This window comes from Castor canadensis, chromosome 8, assembly GCF_047511655.1.
Source record: "Castor canadensis chromosome 8, mCasCan1.hap1v2, whole genome shotgun sequence".
Lineage (NCBI taxonomy): Eukaryota > Metazoa > Chordata > Mammalia > Rodentia > Castoridae > Castor > Castor canadensis.
The window spans coordinates 108,304,934-108,323,381 of record NC_133393.1 but is presented as its reverse complement, the minus strand read 5'-3'; positions in this window follow the sequence as shown (position 1 = coordinate 108,323,381).

Here is an 18,448-nt window from a genome sequence, read left to right as displayed (position 1 = left end):
TACGTCAGACTTTTTTCTAAGCTAAGAATGGGGTGAATGAGTTACTTACACTAATGAATTAGAAAAAAGAAAGTCATTTTTAGCTGTGGAAATCTAAGTGCTGCATTAAGCCCCACTAAATGTGATCTTTCTTTTCCCCTGGCAATTTGTTGGCTTCACTGCTCCAGTTGGCAGCTGTTTGAATTGCCTTTCTAAAATGTAGTTTAATTATGTCACCATTTCCAATTCAGAACTTCTGCTATGGAAAGTATCCAAGCTGCTTAGTTTGGCATAGAGATTTATTTATACTTCCTCTTCCACCCGCCTCCGTCGTGGTATCTCCCTCCCCTACCTACCTTGGGCAACCACCATTGGGTGTGAGATAGTGCGTGTTAGCTCTAGTGAAAGAGGCCTGAATAGGAATCTGGGTTATTTCATTGCAAGTAGTGTGACTTAATGATGCACTTATATTCTCAAAGCTTCCATTTTCTCATCTGAAAAGAGGAATATTGTGTCTTCTTCATAATATTGTAGTGAGGGCCTATTCTATTATCAAAAAAGTATTTATTTCGGCACTTACTATGTGCCTATGTGCTTGACATACCTTAGTTGACAAAACCACGTAGGAATCTCTGCCCTTGGGGAACTTGAAATTGAGCAAGGGGGAGATTGACAATAAATAAAATACATAATATGTAAGTAAATTACATAGTGTTTTAGAAAGTGTTGGTGCTATGGAAAAAATAAAATTAGAGTAGGTAGTATGGGAGAATTTGGAGAACTATAAGTGGGGTGGCTAGGTGGGCTAGAGGTATAAATATGGTGATTATAGTTCTCCTCATTGAAGAGAAAACATTTGAGGAAGCACTTGTAAGGGAGGCATCAATTTGTAATCCAAGCAAGGCAAATATTCTTGCAAAAACTCTGAAGGAGAGTTTTGTCTGTTGGTAAAAAGAAGACCCAGCAGACTGGCAGGATGGTCCCAAAACATGGGAGAGAAGGGAATCACTTGAGGGGGGTGAGTGTTCTTATGGGAGAATCAGTATCTTTTAAGTGAGATGTTGATATGATGAATTTGGTTAGTTCTGGACTGTAAATTCCAAAGACAGCATAAATTGATATAAAACAGAAGGTCATAAATGGAATGTGCATAAGAATGCATAATGGGTTTGGATTTTTATGATCACTGACATAAATAAGGATAAAGGACATAATGAGATGATTCCTGCTTGCTTTGAGACATAGAATGGTGACAAGATTGAGAATGTCAAGGACAGAGGAGGTTAGGTATATGGAGTTTTCTATTCAATTTCACTTAACCTTTCATAATAGTGGCTAAGTGAAGCAGTTAATGCAATGGAAGCTTTATAATCCCTGGCAATAGTCAATGGTCATTATGTTGATTACTAAGTGACTTTAGTGACAGTGTGTAAGACCTAATTCCAAAACTTCTAAAGCTTCCACAAAGCAAGATTTAAAGAAAAAATGAGGATCATTTTTGCCATGACTGTAGCTGATATGAGGTGCTGCTGGTGTCTCCAGACTTGTTAATATTTAAGAGTGATTGAGGAACATTTTAAAGTATCTACAGATGGAGGGCTACTGTGAGATTGACTTGTCTGGACCATAGAACCAGATCATACCACTGGGGAAGGGATTAGAAATGCTCACTCCTCATCATCTTGAGACAAGATAAATCATACAGTAGGAAATGAAGCTACAGCAAGCGTTAGTCTGGGGTTAGGTTATTTCCCCATCTCTCTGAGGCTCAGACTCTGAGACATGGAGACATATAAAGTGTAGAATGTGGAGTGATGATAGCAGAGAGTGAGTCAGAGAAGTCCCTTTAGGAGAAATTGAGTTGAGACTGGCTATAAAGTAGTTGTAAGTTGTTCACTCTATTGAATGTTCCTCTTTTATGTACACACCCAGCTTCAAAGTATTGTGGGACTTACAGAAGGAATGTACTATGTTTTGCACTAATGGATCTATGGAGCAGCAATTATTCCCCTTCCAATATTAGCAGGGGCAGTTGTCTCCCTAAGTACAAGGATATCAGGGGCAGTAACCAAGACCTGGAGTGGGAGAACCTTTGTTGTAACATCTCCCCCCTCTCTTAATGACTCTCAGAAATGACTGGTACATCTTTGCTAGTGGGATGATTTTTGATTAAGTGACTGCAACCTGAACATTAAACATTATGTACTTTCTTCTTTTTCTCTTCCTCTTCACCCTTCTTTGCCCATGTCTTCCCATTCTGAGCCATAGAATTCTAAATTAATTATGTCCATTAGAGTATGGTAGACATCCATAGTTACCCTCTATGGAAGCCAAATACTAAGTGTACTACAAAGGGTATAAACACATGCAGGGGAAAACCTGATGTGGAACGTGTCATATCCTGAGCAGAATGAGAAGCTTATTTAAGAAGGGATGGGAGAATACACTAGTTTTCTGTTGGATTTGTAACAAGTGATCACAATCATAGTTGCTTAAACAACACAAACTTACTATCTAATGGGGAAATAAAAACAGTCTGAAGATGAAAAGCAAACACCAGAACCAGTCTCATGTATAACACAGATATTGGAATTATCAGGCAAGATCTTAAAATTAATATGGCAATGGCTCTTGTGGAAAAAGTAGATAACATAAAAGAACAGTTGGGTAATGTCAGTAGAGATGGAAATTCAAAAATCAAAACTAGCACAAATCAAAAACACTGTAACAGACATGAAGATTGCCTTTGGTTTTTTCATCAGTAGACACAACACGACCAAGGAGAAAATCAGAGAGTTTGGAAATAAATAAAAGGAAATTTTCCAAACTTGAGTGCAGAGAGATAAAATTGAGAAACAAAGTATAAAAAAACCCCAAAAGAACAGAATGACTGGGAGACAATTTCAAAAGAAGTAACAAAACTATAGATCTTCAAAAAGCTTTAAGCATAACAAATTCCCATACAACACCTCTAGGATTAACATATTCAAACTTAGTGAAAAACAAAGGAAATTTTGAAAAGGTCAAAGCAAAAAAATAGGCCCACCTTGCCCATAAGAGAATAAAGATAAATAATTACAATTGCCTTCTCACCAGAAACCATGTGCATTGGTTTCTCATTGTAATTATAACAGATTAACACAAACTTAATGGCTTAAAACAAACCAATTTATTATTTTATGGTTCTGGTGATCAAAAGTCCAAAATTAGTCTCAGTGGGCTAAAATCAATGTATTGGGAAGCTCCCTGCTCCTTCTGGAGGCACTAGGAGAAAATGTTTCTTGCTTTTTTCAGCTGCTAAGGCTGCTTGTATTCCTTGGCTCATGGCCCTCTTCCTCTATCTTTAAAGCTGAGTCTTTCTCATCCTGCTATCTCTCTGGTTCTCTCTCTTCTGCCTACCTTTTCCACTTAGAACACACTTGTGCTTACATTGTGACACAGAAACAATCTAGGATAATTTCCTCATCTGAAGGTCAGGTGATTAACAACTTATCTGCAACATTAATTATTTTTTTGACATTTAACCTAATAGGAAACCAAAGATATATAGATTAGAAAGGGAGAAACTAAACATTCACAATAGGTTGATTGTCTATGCAGAAAATGCTAAGGAATTGACAAAAAGTTCTTGAAGCTAATAAGTGAATACAGCAGAGTTGCAAGATAAAAAGTTAATATATAAAAGTCAATTGCTTTCCATTGTATTAGCAATTGAAATTTGAAATTAATGATATCACTTATAATGAAGGACAAGAGAGTAAAACAGATCTTTTCCAGGAATGGGTGCTAGTGGGAAGGGGGAATGCATAAAGAAAGGGTGAATGAAGGTGAATATAGTGGATGAATTTTGTATTCATGCATGAAAATAAAGGAATGAAGCCTGTTGAAATTGTTCTAAGACGGGAGGGAGGAAGGAGAACAATGGAGAGGGTAAATATAACTAAGATATATTATAAGCACATAGGTATTTACCCTGTTACAGTATCTAAGTGAGAGACAGCCATGTGATGAGGTCATGGAGAGGGAGACAATCTGATGTGATCCTGTTGAGATGGTTAAATAGCAGGGAGTTTGGGCAGTGAAGGACACAGTGGTCAGAGCTCCCACCCTTCCTGGTGAGGAGACAGTCCTATTGCCTGAGGGTTACAGTAGAAAAGTGACATAATACTGAAGTAATACTGAGCCTCCAGAACCTGACTCCTGGCCATGTATGTTGGCTGTCAGTTGGGTCTGAGAACCCTGAGACCAAGCCTTCCAAATTGTGTGATATTCAAAGCATCCTTCCCTCAAGGGGAGGTGAACTGTTGGGCAGGGTCTGAAAGCACTGAGACCCACCTCGGGAAACTGCATCCTGGCAAGGGTTTGCTGCCAGGTGGGACTGAGAGCTCTGTGCCTACATCCTCTGAATCATGTGACTTCCATCACCACCTTCTCCCCACAGGCAGGTGAATTGTTGGGCAGAGTCTGAAAGCACTGAGTCCAGCAGGCAGAATGTCTGTAAATCTCAATTTCTCTGTTGATAGTACAGAAATTGGTGTGTTGTTTGCTCTTCCTCTACAATATTTGGGGGACACTCCTGGGCTTGGATTTTGCTGCTGCTGAGCACACAAACTGGAAGGCTTATGGAGAAACTGTGAACTTGCTGGACCACAGGCTATAAAGTTCCCTGTGACCAATAACAGCTTTCAGTACACAAAGAAGGGACACTTCTCTAGTGAAAGCAGCCCAGAAGTGGGGAATTGATGCTTATACAGGAGACTCCAGCTAATTTTCCTTGATATGAGGAGTGTTGGGGTTTACACCCAGTTCTCCTAGCACATGTTACCCTCAGTCCAGTGGTGAGAAATAATACCTCAATCTTGTCACTACACAGTTCTTCCTGAACTTTGAAACTACTTCAACTGAAACTTCTAATCAATGATTTTTCTGCAGATGCACAAACCCCAAAGCAGAAACACAAAAAATAAGAAAAAATGAGGCAACATGACTCCTCCAAAAGTCAACAACTCCACCCAAATGAGCAAAAGTGATCATAAAGTGGATAAATCCCAAAGAACTCAAAAGAATGATTATAAAAATGATCAATGAAATTAACGAATGCACGAATAAACACCTGAATGAATTCTAAGAAAACTCAAAGAGCTGAATGAAATAGGAAGGCCATGCAGGCTATGAAAGAGGAATTCAATAAAGATACAGAAATCATGAAAAAATCAAATTGAAATTCTGGAAATGGAAATCTCAATAAATCATATTAAAATTCAGTTAAAAGCATCTTGAGTAGATTGGATTAAACTGAAGACAAAATATCAGGGTCTGAAGACAAGGTAGATCTTTTAGAACATTCAGATAAAGATAAAGAAAAAAAAGAAGGATGAACAGAATATGCAAGACATCTGGGACCAAACCTAGGGATCATAGGCATAGAAGAAATCAAAGAGGTGTAACATAAAGGCAGAGAAAACATATTTAAAAAGGTAATAGCAGAAAACTTCCCAAATTTTGATAAAGTGATGGTCATCCAGGCACAAGTGGATTTTTTGGCATCCAACAGACAAGACCAGAAATAAATCTCTTCACAACATATTATAGTTAAAATATTAGGTATACAGAAAAAGGGAAGGATACTGAAAGCCACAGGAGAATGGTAACAAGTTACCTATAAAGTAAACCCATCAGAATAATAGATTTCTCAACAGAACCTTTAAAAGCTCTGAAAGAAAATAACTGCCAACCAGAATTACTCTACCTAGCAAAGTTAGCCTTTGCAATTGAAGGAGACATAAAAAGCTTCCATGCTAAGCAAAAGCTAAAGCAATTCATGATCACCAAACCAGCATTGTAGAAGATACTTAAAGGAATCCTACACACAGAAGAGGAAGACATATGCAACCATGAAAATACAGGAGAGATTAAATCTCATTAGATGAGTAGATAAGTTAATGAGGAGTAGGGCAGAATGAAATGCCACAAAACAGCAGAAGGAAGGAATAACTACATACCTCTCAATAATATCACTGAATGTCAATAGTCTCAATTCTCCAACCATAGACATACACTGGCAGGTTGGATTGAAAAACAATGCAACCATTTGTTGCATACAAGAAGCATACCTAACTGGCAAAGACAGGCACAGGTTTAAAGTGAAAGGATGGAAAAAGCTATTCTGAGCAAATGGAGGCTGAAAGCAAGTAGGAGCAACTGTACTCATATCCGAAAAAGGAGATTTCAAATTAAAATTAGTCAAAAGTGACAAAGTCACTTCATATTGATAAAGGGTATAATTCATCAAGAGGATATAACAATTGTAAAGATATGCATCAAATGTCAGTGTGCCCAATTTCATAAAGCAAACATACTGGACATAAAAGCACAGATAAACCTACTCTTACCAATCAATAGGTCATCCAGACAAAAAGTCAACAAGGAAACTTCAGAATTAAATGGCGCTACAGATCAAAAGGACTTAACAGATAGCCACATAATTTTCCACCCAATAATCACAGAATATACATTTTTTTCAGCAGTTAATGGAATTTTCTCCAAAATAGACCATATTTTAGGACATAAAGTAAGTCTTAACAAATATAAGAAAATTGAAATAACTTCCTGTATTTTATTAAAGCACAACAGAATAAAACTAGAAATGGACAGCAAAAATATTCAAATACATGAAAACTTAACAATTCACCTTTGAATGATCAGTGGTTCATCAAAGAAATAAGGAGGAAAAAATCACAAAATTTATAGAATCAATGAAAATAAAACACAACTTACCAGAACTTTTAGGATACAGCAAAGGAAATGTTAAGAGGAAAGTTTATAGCTATAGATACATATTTAAAAAATCAGAGCTCTCATATAAATAACCTAATGATGTATCTCAAGTTCTGAGAAATGCAAGACAAAAGCAAACTCAAAATTAGTAGGGGAAAGAAATAATAAATATCAGGGTAGAAATTGATGAAATGGCGACTAAAAGAACAATACAAAGTACTAATGCAACTGTTTTTTGATGAAGGGATATTGAGTTTAGAGATTTTGTGATATAATTTAGGTCTAGTAGAAACAGTGAAGCAAAGCTCTAGAAGCAAGTTTTGATATATATTTGATAATCAGTTTATCAAGTGAATAATCTAATGTCCTGAGAAGGAGGTTGCTTGTTTGATTAAGCAAATTTTTCAGATAAAAATCAGTAGTTCTTCAAGGCAAACAGTGAAGTTATTTTATACTTTATAGGCCTTTTTTTTTCCTGGGAAAGAATATTCTGGAACAGGTAAAGTCACCTTGAACTCTGTGTCCTTGGGTTTCAGTCCTATATGAGCCCTGTACGTGCAGGTGGTCCCAGTTCTAATGATGACTCACTTATTAGTCTGCTCTATGATTCCTGCCTCCCTTGTTAATGTGTGAAGCCTATTTTAATGTATTTAACCAAGAATAAAATGCTTACATTTTCAAAATAGCACAATCACACAAAAGAATTAATACTGTAATTCAGCACACTTTCTGAAGGTTTCATATGGCATCAAAAATGACTATATCAAAGAGATTTCCATTTTCCAAAGTTTTGTCTCACCTGTACAATCTCATCCCACGGGATGGGGATTTTTGTCATTTCTACACACATTGTCAAGTTTCTTTCCCCTATTAGAATTTTCTTCAAGAAACTATCAATTACTCACTCTTTTATCATATGTGATAATTTCCTCCTCTTTCTTTGAAGTTTTGACTGGAATGGAATCCATTCCCTAGGGCTCAGCTTCCAGTCTACTAAGAAGAGTATATTTTTCCATTTTAGTCTTATTACATTCAAATTTCCTCACAATAATTTTTTGTGTTAGCCATTATCAAATAGATACAGTGAGTGCCTAGTTGACAGTAGTTGACAGCAGTTGAGACATAGTGGCTTATCTGTAATGCCAGAAGCACCTGAGTGTTGGATGAGACTCTACCAGGTGAGCGCCTCTTACCCTGCCTTGTTTATTTAGAATGAGACTCTGGCTGATCCATGACAGGGCTTCTTTTGGTCAAATGCTTATGAAAGATCAAAGGTGAAAGTGCCAACACCATTTGAACTGCAGCTATAAAGCCACATCAGAGTATCAAGTGACATCCTGGGTTACGGCTGCCCTCCGAGTCGTATGACATAGCAGATCATGTGCTGCTGATAAGAGCCCTTGTTCAGGATTCAGTTAGATCTAGATTTTATCATCTGCAAACTTAGGAATGTTATTCCCTGTCTTCAAGTCTCATTTCTCTCATCTGTAAATGAGAGGTCATAAGGCAATTGTGAGGATTAAATAAGAAAATGTTTGGAAGGAAGACAATGTTCTGTAAATAATAACTATAATTATTATTGATGTTTTTATTGAATAAATCGATGAATCATTGTCATTATCTTTCCCACTATAACAAGTTCTCTTTGGTTTTTCTTTTTTTTACAATTTTAAATGGACACTTACTAATTGCACATATTTTTGTGATATTGCGATATATGTATAATGTATATATTTATAAGGTATGGTGGGATATATTGATACATATATTATACATGTTCACATGAGATATATGATATATATTATTGATACATGTACAATGTACGATGCTCAAATAGGGGTATATGTATCACCTGAAATATTTATCATTTCTTCTTTTCATTTGAAATACTCTCTTTTAGATATCTGAAATATACAATAAATTATTAGCTATAGTCACCCACTATGCTATAGAGCACTAGAACTCAATTCTTTTATCTAACTGTATATTATACCACTTAACTGCCCTTTCTTTATCCTCCTCTACCCCTACCTTTCCCAACCTCTGGTAAGCACTATTTTACTCTCCACTTCTATGAGATGAACGTTTTCAGCTTTCATGTATGAGTGGAAATGTGTGGTATTTTTGTCTTTCTGTACCTGGATTATTTCACTGATCATAATGTCCTCAAAGCTCATCCATGTTTGCCTTAAATACCAGGATTTCATTCTTTTTTGACTGAATAATATTCCATTGTATCTTTATCTATCCATCCACCGATGGGTACCTAAATTGATTCCAAGTCTTGATTATTGTGAAAAATACTGTAGTAATCATGGACATGCAGATATCTCTTTAGCATTTTGAGTTCATTTTCTTTGGATCTATGCCCGGTGGTGGGATTTTGTTGGATTATATGATAGCTGTATTTTTACTATTTTGAGGAACCTCCACAATGTTTTTCACAATGGCTGAACTAATTTATGTTCCCACCAATAGTGTGTGTTTCTCTTTTTCTGTATCATCACCAGCATTTGCTACTTTTGTCTTTTAGATGATAGCCATTCCTCATTATGGTGATGACTTATATTTCCCTCATGATTAGTGATACTGAACTTTTTTCATGTATTCCTTGACAATTTGTGTAGCTTTCTTTGGCAAATGTCTATTCAGATCACTTGTTCATTTTAATGGGATTATTTATATTTTTGCTTTTGAGTTATTTAAATTTTTTTTATGTTTTTGATCCATTTTGAGTTGATTTTTGTATATGGTGAAAGTTAGGCGTAGTTTTTCTTGATAGAATTTGCTATATCTAGAATCATAGAGTGTGAAGGCAATTGGCAAAGGAAGTGAGTAAGCTAGAAACCACTGATTTTATTTTAACTGTGTTTTCATTGGCATAGTGTATCATGACTTAGGTTACAATGAAAATTTTGTAAGGCCTCATATCTTGGGGTCATGAGGGAGAAGTGAAATTTGGTACTGGGGTGTTACAGGGGTTGCAAAACTGACTTGGCTTCAGAGATTTGGGTCAGGAAGATGAAGGTCATCTTGGAGGTCAATGAGAGGTTGGGCATAGCGATTTTGAGGACAGAGGGTGGTAGAGGGATGTGGACTGCAATACAGACCTCGGTGATAGCTGTGGCCAAAAGTGATTTGGAAAGATCTATCCATAAAAGGCTGGACCACTGCTGGGGAGTTGGGTCTCCATGACTTGCAAGGAAGAAGGGGCACAGTATTCTGAAGCTTGAAAGGCCAGAGGGTGTCAAGAACTCTTCTGTTACATCTGATCCATGCTAAATTGCTGTGGCTGTAAAAATGATGTGACAGTTATGTGCCCTGCATATATTTGGATTCTCTTGGACCTGGAGTATGAGCAGTCTGAGATTAAAACCATAGAGAGTTTGGAGAGGCAAAAATAAGAACCTAGCAAAATGTGTTAGATGGCAAAAGATACATGAATTATAAAGAGCTTCATAAGAAGTCCAAGTAGCCATTTTGGGATAAAAACTATTTGACTGAGGTCATGATTTTTCTTGGAGCACTCACTTTTCAAAAATACCACATATTTATGAAGATCTAGCAATGCCACTCACTAGCTATGTGACCTTGACTAACTCAGGATCAAATGATAGAATGTTTATGACTGTGAACTGCAAAGTTATGTTTAAATGTAATCTATGATGCTAACATGGCTCCTGGTAATAGTCTTGTAGTAGTCTGCATACCAAAATTTATGAACCATATGAAATGAGGTAATGTAGTAGGATGTTTTATTCCCCAAATTTATTTGGGGCTTAAATGATCAATTAGTCTTATTTCTTGAATTATTTAAAACCCATCTGCTTTTACTTTCAAATCTCACTTTAAGAAAGATTTCCTGGTTCTTGTCAAGATTGTGTAGTGGTATTGTTTTGAATCTTTAACTCATTTATATTCTTGTCATTTGTTTGATCTTGGACCTTCCCTCTTATTGAAATAGACCTTTCTACGCTTGTTGTCAATGAGAAGTGACATAACAATGGAAAAAAGAGAAAAACCAAGTCTCTGCTTGAGTTTCAAAAGCTTAAGACCTTAAAAATAACTTTTTGATACTATTTATATGCATAAATTATTTGAAAAAAAAAAAGAGTTAGAGGAACAAGGCTTCACCATCTCTCAGGCCAATCAAAAACTCCCTTGGGTAAAATGAAGAGGGAGAACTGGAAAGAAGGTGGTAATATGTGAGATGACAAAGCTGGATGTGATAGTCATGTGGCCCAGAATGCCGTCTCTATATTTAGATCAACCAGATTCTACTTGAGCAAAGTAATCAGGCATCATCTAGACTCACACAAACATCATTATTCTAAAGAATGTTTTCTTTGATTTCACCAAGGGACTCTGGGAAACCAACTCTTTTTCAGACTAAAAAAATCTGATAATGTCTCACCAAATACTAGCGTATGATTTACTTTTATTTTTCTGTTGGTCTTTTAAGAAATATGGCTGATAGCCTTCATGTTTATCACCACAACAATACTTAAATAACAATACATTTGCTCTGCAATGATTAGAAAAAATTATATAAATGTTTCATGATAAGTGAACACTGGCATTTCTGTGAACATAGAATTACACATACTGCCATGGATGCATCAAGACTTACTAGTATCGATAGAAAAAAGGAGAGCAAACACCAGCAGAAATATGATTGTACCTGAGAGAAGTTTATGTGGGCTGGAGTGTTTTTGGTGGAGTCCAACAGCGATGTTTCTAAGTCAGTCTCTTGCCATTGCAACCTGCTTTGGACACCCACTAGTAGATGCTCAGACCCACCATGGATTATTTGCACCTCATTAGTGTTGAGGAAGGCATGTGCTACACTTTAGGGTGTTCTATTAGCACATATACTGGGGCCAAATGCTGCCTCCTAACATATGATTTTTGGGTCTTCACAAATATGCTAGCCCTCTTTGTTGCCCAGGTTTTCTAAGGACTCTGTCTGGAGCACTAGAAAACTTCCTAAAAAATTAAGACTTCTGTTGGTGAGCTAAGACATTTCTGGTATGCTAATTATCTATAAGTTAGGCCTTCAAGTGTAGGGAAAATGAACCATATTGTGTATTTATTTATTTATATGTTTTAGTGGTATTTGGGTTTGAACTTGTATCAGGGCCTTGAGCTTGCTAAGGAGGCCATCTACTAGTTGCCTCCAGCCCTGTGTTTACCTTTTAAAAATGTTAGACACATATAAGATAGTGTTACATAGTTATGAATGGTCTTACTTTATTTCAGTTAAGTATAGAGCTATCATTATGTTTTAAGAACAGATGACAAAAAACAAGCAAAGAAGCTTCATCAGAACAGGATCCAGATGTAGAAAAGTAAAGTAAACTGATTGAAGAGATAATCAGACCTGTTTCCTTGTGAGTTGGAGAGTTCAGTCTGGTATAAACCTCATGAGGAGGGTGAGAACAGGACCAATTAACTCAATGGGAGTCTAGCAATTGCCTCATTCAGTTTAGTTATGAGGTTTGGTCATTGGGATATATGTGGTGAACAGGTTCCATTTTTATTCCTCTTTCTCAGCCTTATGTGGTTTTACAATTGCTATACCTGACCAACAGGATAGAATCTGTTTAACCACCTTGACACTGTGTTGCTTCCACTAGCTCAGGAAATGCTTGTCCTTTGTAAGCCATTTGAAGATGATGGTGATAAGCATTATTTCTCACTTAGACCAAATAGAACATGGTTTTTGTACTAATATATATGCTGTCATGAAAAACCTTTACTTCCAGGCCTTTACTAATATTTAAATCCTGCTATGTGAAAACAAAAATTTTACTAAGGCAGAGCTTATGTAGTGCCACATACACATAGTGAGGTGGACACCTTGTAAATTACTAATGGAAAAAACGAATCTTCTGTGTTCTTTAAGATTTTACATCATGTTAAAAAGAAGTGGCAGAGTGGCTCAAGTGGTATCGTCTCTGCCTTGCAAGTGTGAGTCCCTGAGATCAAACCCCAGTACCACACCTTTACACACAAGTAGGAAGTGGGAAGAATGTTTTCAGAAACTCAAAAAGGTGTACTCAGTGTATCCCGTAGGATAGTGGCTCAAATTATATTCACACAATCATGAACTTTATATGAGATTTTAAGGAATGTGCTCAGATTTTAACACGAATATTTATTTCCATTTGAAAATAATATGAGTAGCTAAGCCTTTCTTAAAGTTTTCCAGTATTTAAAATGACTTCTCACTCCCTCTGGTAGAAGGTCTCAGAGGGCCCCTCCCTATGCCCAAGGGCTGTGAACAAGCCAGAGCAACTGAAGGAGTAATACTGTCTTCATGCAATGAAACAAAATGATCAGTTCTAGGATAGAGATTTTTAAGTGGGTAGGGAAGATGAAATCTCCTTGTTAATCTCCAGAACAGTTTTTGGGTAAGGATATATGGCGTACTTACAGGATTATTATATAAATTGAAATAGATAATGTGTGTAAGTGGCATGAGACATAGGGCAAGTCTTCACTGCACAGGATAGTCTCATGCATTGTGGGATTTCTTATATTTATAGCTTCTCTGCCCATGAAACTTCTAGAATTGCTGTGACAATCCAAGTTGCTCACATACATTTCCAAAATTACTTGTGGGTGGGATGGTGGCCTTAATGCCAATGGACTAATTGAATTTTAAGGAGTCTTTTAAATCTCTGCATACATGAAACTGTAACTTTTGTTGCCTTACCTTTATCTGTTTCCAAAAAATGAAATATGGTTAATCTTCCAAGGAGTTTGACAATACCATCTCAAATATTTTTCACTTATGTTTTTTTCTTCATTGAGGGCACAAGGTACACAACGAAAACACTGTGGGAACAGGAATAATTGATAGGGGTGCTATGGCTTGAATAAGTGTAGGGTTCCCCAAAGTGCCAATGTGTTAAAAGCTTGGTCACTACAGTAGTGATATTGGGGGTGGTGGAGTCTTTGGGAGATAGAGTCTTGGGGGAGAACTTTAAGCCACTGGGGGCATGCTCCCAAAGGGATTTTAGAACCCCTATTGGTGGTCTCTCTGCTTCCTACTTCAAAATGTAACTTTGCCACCAGGATGTGCTGCTATTAGCAGAGGCCCAAAGCAAAGGGCTATCCAATCCACTCTTTTGACTAGAACCTCCAGAACCACAGGGCAAAATAAATCTTATCTCTTTATAAGTTAATCACCTTAGGTATTTCGTTATAGTTACTTGAAACTGACTAATAAAGTAAATAACCAACCTTGATGAGTTGGGGACACCAAGATTTCTGGGTGAATGAATCTTAGCTATCTTTGTTTTTATCATTAAGTTTAGGGAATAGACCAGAGTAGAAAATGCTGAGTAATTGGAAAATGACATGCTGGAAACTCTGGTTCAGGAGTTAGGAAATCCCCATTGTCAGTTTCCTTAGGCTAACACACTGAGATTGATCAGATGTAATGGAAGGGGCCAGACTCCAAGGCTCTGTATGTCTGCAAGTGTGACACCAGGATGATTCTGATGAAATTATGGAATAACATCAGAGAAGGCAATTTGTCATACTATTGTTAAAAGAAATGACTTCTTCCCTGAAATATTTTTCTACTTTCCTTATTCCTGAATCAGCATTACCAGAGGTGAAGTAGGAGAGCAGAAAACATGTACTCAGAGAAAGCAGCAAAAAACAGAAGACCACACCATGAATCACAGAACAGCCACAGTCCCCCAGAAGTCCTTGCAACTTTCAACATCTGATACTTGGCACTTTTCCCGGGGCATCAATTACTGATTCTTAACTGATGTGCATATGAGAGAAAAATGAAGTATTTCATTTAATTCTGACTCTTCATATCATCTTTGAGCGTTGAAAGATAAGCCTTGTTGCTGCTGCGGCCACTAGACATGCTACTATTTCATGCTCATTGCCATATGCTCACATTGAATGACACAAGACAGACAAGTCCTGAACCTAGAACAATAGTCATGACCAGGGCTCCCTCTTAAGCTGAAAAGAGTGAGAAAGGGGGGTTTGAAGATGATTCCAGGCTTTAGTCAGGGGAAGGACCTCTTCAAGGGACTGTATTTTTGCAGTGAAGAGAGACTGAGTTGGGAAACAAGGTTCTTCTCTCATGAGAATTTTTTTCCATATAAATATCTTAAAGGTCACAAACCTATTAGTATATGAATGTTTTTAACCACACTAGTTTCAGTAAAATCAGAATCTAATGCTACTAAGGAAACCAGGTTTTTTTAAATTTTATTTTGAACACCAGGTTAGCAAATAAGGAAAATTATAGCCCAGGGGCTGAATGGCTTGAAGATCTAAGTGGCCTGGCAGACAGTGCCAGAGAAACCACAGTCTAGGTTTTCTACCTTAAAATGTGGAAACATATTTATTTTCATCTTTTTCCTGTCTCAAAGACGAGACCAGAATGGTGGTGTTAAAAACTGATTCACACACGACTCATCCTAACAATTTTACTCAAATGACAAAATGCAAAGAGCCTTGCTCTCACAATATTGGACTTCAGGTGTGTCTAGAAGAGAAGACATTTCCTAAGTATGCTTTCTATTCCTTATTAGACACAGTTGGGAAAAGGCAGACTTTGAAGAGATGACAGGAAAACAGCTTCTCAGGACCAAAATGAGAGGCCATTTTGAGCACCTGGAGTGGTAGGGGGCATAGGAAACAGCTAATAGAGGATTCAGAAGTCAATAAAGAAGGGTTAAAGATGCTTTGCTGGACTGCAGTAGTCAGGACCCGAAAGAGTGAGCTGGATAAGACAAACTGCTTCTCAACTCTAAGAAAGATTTTTCAATTCCGGGAGCAAGGTGGACTTTCTGAAAACTGTACCTGTGAAATGTAGATGTAAAGTATATCTCCTACTTCCCTGTCTCTTCCATTCCTGCTGCCCTCAGTGTTTGTTTTGATTTGGAGTAAAAACACAATGCAAGACACTAAAAATTTTTGGCACAGTGCACAGCACAAAATTAGCACCAAGTAAAAACCATCATTTTTCATTTTATTGGAGGTTTTTTATTCCTAGCTCATTGATGGTCATAAAGTAGCTGCTTAATTAATATGTGGGAATTAGATGATTAATTGGAGTAGTCACAGTGGTAATATTAGTGCCAAACATTTATTTTAGTAAGTTCAGAAGCAGTGCTGAACTCTTTATTTGTGGGTGAATGAGAGGGGTAGTACTACTATTTTTCTTCTACAGATGAGGAAACCGGGGCCCAAGATCATTGAGCAAGTACAGCAGAACAAAGCTCCAATTCAGGCAGGCTGACTCCAGCAGCTGTGCTCTCCTCCAAGACTCCTCACCTGAGAGAAAAGGAAGCTAGTCAGGAGCCAGAGGACTTTGGCATCTGCTGGGGAATTGTGTCTGGGCAGCAATCTTGGAAAAGAGGAGATGGGTCTTCCTTGACAGAGAATCCCTTAGCTCAGGTAGATGCTATAGCAGAGACAGTCTGCAGGGGAAGTCATTTGTTCTTTTGAGTGTGGCCTCTAAACAACCCTCCTCATTTACTGTCTGTCATTGGGACTGCATGTTCCTGGCAGGGCCTCTGAGGTGAGGGAGGAAGCAGCTTGGTTAGTTGGTGTAGCAGCTACTGCTACAGGAAGGTAATCAATGCAGCCCAAAGAGGAGAAATGATCTTGTCTCTCAAGCACAGTTTCACCTGGTCACAAGCAGCTTCAGAGGAAAGTTGAAGTGAGATAAGAAAGAAAGAGCTTGGGTAAATTTCTAAAGTAGGAAAACCACAATCCATGATCATTCTTTCTTTTCTGTGAATCTCCTATCTCACACCTCTAAACATCCTGAATCTCAAAGCTTTGTGTTTATTGAGGAACCCTTTATATGAGGGTATGATACTCTGTCCAAAGTCCTGGAGATGAGAGTTCACCCTCCTGTTTCTCCCATCACACTTCCACTTATTCTGTAACTCTCCTCTCCTGGCTGACCTGGCTAGAAGATATCTGCTATGCTAATTTTATCTAAGGAGTCAGATTGGATGCAGACTTTGAGTGACTTATTCTAGGTGTTTTCAGAGTTCAAATGGAGTCATGCGAAGTACAGATGATTTGATTCTAAAATTATCAAGATCTATGGGGAGAGCTTCAGATCCTAAGGTAGGGTGGTGAGGGGATTTTTTGGGCATTTCAAAAATTTAGAGCATCAATGACTAATCAGCCTACGTACGCAAAGGTGAAAGGTCTCTAAGGGCAGTATTTAAGTGGAATGCCTGGTGTGTAATGCGTTAACTTCAAGCAACTTTAAATTACTTCTTAATTATTTTATGTGTACATTTTATCTATTAAATTGGTTATTGGTTTTGGGAGTTCATGAGCAATTCCCATATATTTCTTATTTCATATAGTGCAGAGGAAAGATATGTCTGTTTGTGTTTTCAAGCCGGAACATAGGAAATATTCTAGGAAGATTCATTTATAATTAAGGAAAAACTTAAAGGACAAGATTCATCCAGGGAAAAAAAATCTTAAAAGGGCTATAGCCCAGGGTAATCTTACTATCAAAATAAAACCTTTAGGGAATTCCAGCAAATTCAATTTTATTGAAGTCAGTGATTGTCTCCATCATTTCAGACTGTAAGAAAATGAACTAGGAGTGTCATTGTCATGATGGTGAAGTAGAAGTTATCAATCTTTATGTCACAACAAAACACAAATATAGTCCAGCAATCAGCAAACCAAAATAATCTAGAGAGGGCTCAAGGGTGCATTAAAGAATGTAGACTAACAAAGTGGAGAAAAAAACCCAGAGTACCCCATAGACAGGATTGCTGGTAAGGCTATATCCCTGAGACTCTGAGAGAAAACCAGGAAGAAAGGCAGAGGCTAGCTGTGTCAGCCACACAGTAAAGTATCACTCTAGTCACTAGCAGCCTCCTCTGCAGAGGATACTAGCATCTCTGGCCACTGAGATAATCAGCAGCAATTCCTACTGTGGAATCCCAGAGAAGGGACATGGCTGAACATCCTTATTCCTCTCAAGAAGTGACTACTGTGGAGTTGCTTTGAGAAAGAAGCCACCACCAACTCTAACCCTGTGTGGACCCTGAGCCCTGAGCTATGGTTGCTCCTTAAACACTCAGATTCCAGATCCAAGCTTTGTTGCTGCTCTGGTTTTGTCTACATATCAGATACCACAGCCATCACCATAAGGAGTTCATTTGCACTTTGGCCTCTAGATCTAAGTTCTTGCTGCCAAGAAGCATCTGTGTCCTGCATACAGTTATTAACACAACAATTGGGTGCCTATATCCAAGGCACCAGCCCACATTCTGGAGTCAGTTGTTGCATGTGTGCCTGTGCTTCAGGCCTCTGCTTTATGACTGATCTGTGGTACCACTACTGTGAGACGACACATAAGCCAGGCCCAGAACTAACAGGGACTTTCTGCCACAGCTTCCCCACTGGGAGAAAAAGAGACTGGAAGGAGCTTAGCTGCCATAGCCACTGGCTCCAACTACTCTAGTTATCATTGTGGATATCTATACACTGAGTACTAAGGATTCCTACAATGTTCATCAACACTGATCTAAGTTAACAGAGATGTACAGAGACTACACAGCTGTAACCTCACTGGTGCTAGAACTTCTGCTCCCCCCACCATAGGGAAAGGTCTATCCACAGTGAAAGCAGCCAAGAAAGTCTTCAGGAGATAACTGCTTTACCAAAT